The sequence below is a fragment of the Lissotriton vulgaris genome, chromosome 4_1 (genome assembly GCF_964263255.1).
Source record: "Lissotriton vulgaris chromosome 4_1, aLisVul1.2, whole genome shotgun sequence".
Classification (NCBI taxonomy): Eukaryota; Metazoa; Chordata; class Amphibia; order Caudata; family Salamandridae; genus Lissotriton; species Lissotriton vulgaris.
In genome coordinates this window covers 432,130,449-432,134,876 of record NC_141691.1, presented here as the reverse complement: position 1 = coordinate 432,134,876, position 4,428 = coordinate 432,130,449, and the positions used below count along the sequence as shown (strand labels likewise).

The following is a 4,428-nucleotide window of genomic DNA, read 5'->3' as shown; positions in this document are numbered from 1 at the left end:
ACTGCTGGTTCTTTCCTAAGAACCATAGCGAGGACAACTTATTTAAATGATCCAATAGGTGAAGAGGGCCGACCAAAAGTAATTGTCATTGTCTGTATGCGTATATGTTGTGTGGTGGGAAGTGTGTGAAGTTGTGACATTATGCAAGCTGTCTGTAGTCAGACATGAAAATGAATAAAATAGGTAGGCAAAATGAATGCGTTCCAAACTGAATTTATATGCCAAGTGCCCATACATATTTCTACCTTGATGAAGATGTTTCAAAACATTATTATGCATTTTTTTCAGTTCGCAGCAAATGCTAAGTTGTAAAATATTAAATTATTCTGACATTGACTCCCCTTAATATATAACTGTCAAAGAAATGTCCTGCTAAGGAGGCTAGTACAGCACACGTGAAAATGACATGGACAAGCCCCTGCATTGTGAGAGAGCAGAAACTACACATTATGCCGTGATAACTAGTATCTATCCATGCACTTATATTAACTTTTATTGGAACACCTCAGCTTTAAAATTAATGCTGACGTGCACGCTTCAGAATCCATTATAGTGCTTACATATACATTCATTACCTGTGGCCTCTTTGATGAGTACGGCACAGACAATCTGGAATGGTTCTGGTAATAATTCAAAGCAGTACAAAAGCGTCTGAATTCCGGTACATTTCTTATATGCGTTTCATCTGAGATAAAACAGCTTGCTGAAATACAGGCCAAAGTAGGTCTCGCCAGGGATGACATTTAAAATCTTTATTGCTAGTTCAGAAAATAGGGACACAGCCCCTTAGTGAAACAGATTCACATAGCAAGTACACATTTGCAGAGTAAAACTACAGCAATTAGCCATACCTATATACATATATAAATATATTCATTGAAAAAGCCATAGGTTTCACACACGTTATAGTTAGGAATGCCCTGGTTACTTACCGGTAATCTTCATTACTCCGAGTATAGTCTTCCTCGCCACATGAGTTACAAAGTGAGCTTTAGCTCCACAACAGAACCCTCCAAAGCAAAAAGAAACCACCTCCCACCCCCTCCCAACATGGCCGACCAGTCCCACCTGACCTCTATAAGAGGCGGACCGGCCCAACCAACAGCCTGATCTACCAAGCAAACAATGAAGCCGATAGCCAGACAGGGAGGGGGGAGGGAACTCATGTGGCGAGGAAGACTATACTCGGAGTAATGAAGATTACCGGTAAGTAACCGGGGCATTACCTCCTCGTAAGTCTTCCTCGCCCCCTGAGTTACAAAGTGAGCAAATACCCAAGCCAACAAGGCTTCATTGACCACCAGAAGAACCACACCACACGGTGATGCAGAGAAACCAACACATGGTTGATGTAGAAGAATGAAAAGAAAACAGGGATCATAGGAAACCTGAAATCAAGACCTCCAGGAAAAGAAGGCCAACCAGGAGTCGCAGCTCCAGTACTCAGAACGGCCCCAGCGAAGTCCCCCCGGGACTGCTAGAGACCCACGGACAAGGCGGGGGACGACCACGCCGAAGTCCGCTAAAACTCCACAGAGGAGACATCCATGAGGGGGGCCCAGGGAACAGAGCCACACCCCGCGGACCGACCCTGGACCCCCGCCGGGCCCACCAAACCCAGTGAAGCCCAGGAAAGGGGGACGGCCCGTGTAAGTCAGCGACCCAAGCAGGGAAGAGAGTGTCCGAGGCCCGAACGAACCGGACCCCAAAGACACCAACAGGCCGACCCACCGGGAAAGGGAAGACGGGCGGCTAAGAGAACCCAAAAACCGCTCACCGGACAACCAGCACGGACAAAGAGAGGAACCTTGTCGGCAGGAAAAAGGCGGCGAAGACACCTCCCGATCCCGGGACACCAGGGAAGGAACCTCGGGAAGGAAAAAGGGGGACATGCCGGAGGAACAACGGTCCGGCAACACCCGCAAGAAGGGAGGGGAGCGGAGGCACGACCCCCGCATGCCCCTCCGCCCAGCAGACACCACTGCCACCGGGCAGAAAACCACCCAAAAGGTGAGGAACCGCAAAGCCACCGAGGCCAGGGGCACAAAGGGCGGACCCTGAAGAGCTCGTAGAACGAGAGAGAGAACTCATATGGAACGCCTCACGAATTTGCGTGTCACCCCTGCGCAGGGGCCCTGCAAATCTCCTCCGTAACGTTCCAATATCAGTATATGTGCTGCCGAAGCGAGCACCCAAGGGGGAGACCGGCAGAGCGTCCGTGGGCGATGGAGAAACAACCCCGGATCCAAGCGAGCCACCAGGGAAACTAGCCCCTCGAACACCGGACTGTGGAAGGCCCGCAAGGCCGCCTACCGGGCCCACCGGGATCCACAGACCGGAAACCAAGACCCGCAAGGGGACCACGGAGGCGGGGACAGCACCAAGCCGACCGCGCCAACGCGAGAAGGACGCCCAGTGCCGGGCACAGGATCCGGCCTGCAGAAGGAGGCGGGCCAGCCGACAAGAGCCGGCCCAACACCGGCGCCGAGAGCGGGGGACCCAACCACGGTACGGGAAGCCCCGGGATCGGCCAGGAGGCTCGACCCGCCAGCTCGCCAAAGGAAAGGGTACCCGGGGCGGGGGACCCAGCCGGGAACTAAAAACCGGAACGCACCACGACTTGCGTGGTAACCACCGCGCGGGTGCCAGGCAAAAGATCCACCTCGGGATACCTCAACAGCATAGGCAGGAATCGAACCCTGGCCCGAGAGGGTTGTCTGCACCCAAGGTACAAGACTCACCTGTGAGCTAAAGCTCCATAGTTAATCATCACTGCCAAGTTCCAAAACAAGGCCACCCGCTGCCGAGGCGAGCACCCAGGAGCACCCCGGCCCTGCCCACGCGAATCCAGCCGAGGACCCGCGATCTCAGAGGGCACGGGGGAAACGCGTACCTCAGACTGAAAGGCCACGCGAAAGACAGGCAACAAGGACCCGGGAGGAGGAGTAGAACCCGGGCCGGAGGGCCGAGTCCCCCTCCGTGAACAGAGACATCGGAGGCAGACCGAGCCGAGGCCCCAGGCGTCGAAACACCACCGGGGCAGGGCGAGACTAGGCAACGAAGGCCAGACCCGACTCCGTCGGACCCCGGTGGAAAGACAGCCCGATGGGCCAGGATCGGCAAACGGAACGCCACACGAAAAACGTGCAGGGGCCAAGCCAGTCAACCAATTACAGTAACTGTGCTGCCGAAGCGAGCACAGCAAAAAGACGGCCAGCCAGGAAGACATTCAGCAACCCCCGAAGCACGAGGAGCTGAGCGGCCGCAGGAGAACCCAACGACCTTCAAACGACCTGGCGCCAAAGGACGCCCCCCCCCCCTGAACGAACCAGAGGGAAGAACCGGGACCAGGCACACGCCCCCCCCGAAGGAGGACAAGCCCGAGACGAGGACCGAAGGGACCACCGTACATAGGCCAGGAAGCCGACGGATGAGAGACACCGCCAGATGTGAAGCCTCCCCCACGGGGGGGGGGGGAACAAAAACGAGGCCGAGAGGGAGCACACGGCCAGACAGGGAACCCCAAGACCCACACCCGGCGAAGAAGATCCACCAGGCGGGCCTTTTGGCCAGAGGGCAAGCCCCACGGAAGCACCCGCAACCGAGAGCGGGGACCCCCACACGCAGGCCGGCCCCACAGGCCAAACCACGCACCCAGAAAAACCTACAGGTGAGACAAGGGAAGGAGCAGGGACCCCAACCCGTTGAGACGGTGGGACCCCACGGAAAGTCCGCAAGACCGGACAGCAAGCCCGAAGAGCCCAAGAACCGGGACAGCCACGTCCCAGGACGGTCTGCAACGGAGGCAACCGCCCCCCCTCCCCCCCAGGGGCCCCCTGGAGCGAGAGGGCCGAAAGCCCGTCCCAAGGGGCGAGACAGGGAGCGGCGGAACCAGCACCAGACTGGTAACCGCCGAAACTCGGGCCTGGACCTGCCGAAGGACCCCACCCCTGCAAGGGCGGGACGTCCTCACCTGAACAGCGCAGGGGCCCAGCCGGGCTTCACAGGAGCGCAACACGAAACTAAAATCGCGCACAACCCCCCGCAAGGGCACAAGGCGTAAGCCCGAAAGCCGCTGTATCCTAACCTAACATCTGTACATGTCAGGCGCCCATTCACCCCTACGGGAATCTTGGCGCTGAATAACAGCTGTCAGTTGCTACCCAACGCAATGGAAATAATCACATCGACCACAGATGGATGAAAGGCCGAGTGGACCAGCTGGTATCTGAACCTGCAACCACGAGGTCAAACACCAGCCCCTGCAGTAGACGCAATAATCCACTGTGCCACTAGCCCTGGCAGCCCCAACCCGGCAAACACCCTGAGGCGTCCCCAAGACCCGCCGAGGCGGGGAATCGAACCCAGAGCCTGGGCCCGACCTCTGCACCAGGGCCTGATTCGCAAACCATGTGAGCCACACCTCTC

The 4,428-nt window shown here is 56.9% G+C and overlaps 1 non-coding gene across 1 annotated transcript; it reads right to left on the bottom strand.

The window, feature by feature from the left end:
* Positions 1–2,085: 2,085 nt before the first annotated feature.
* On the bottom strand, positions 2,086–2,192 carry LOC147718834 (U6 spliceosomal RNA). Its single transcript, XR_015295368.1, has one exon. It is a non-coding gene; the product is annotated as a U6 spliceosomal RNA (small nuclear RNA).
* Positions 2,193–4,428: the final 2,236 nt, after the last annotated feature.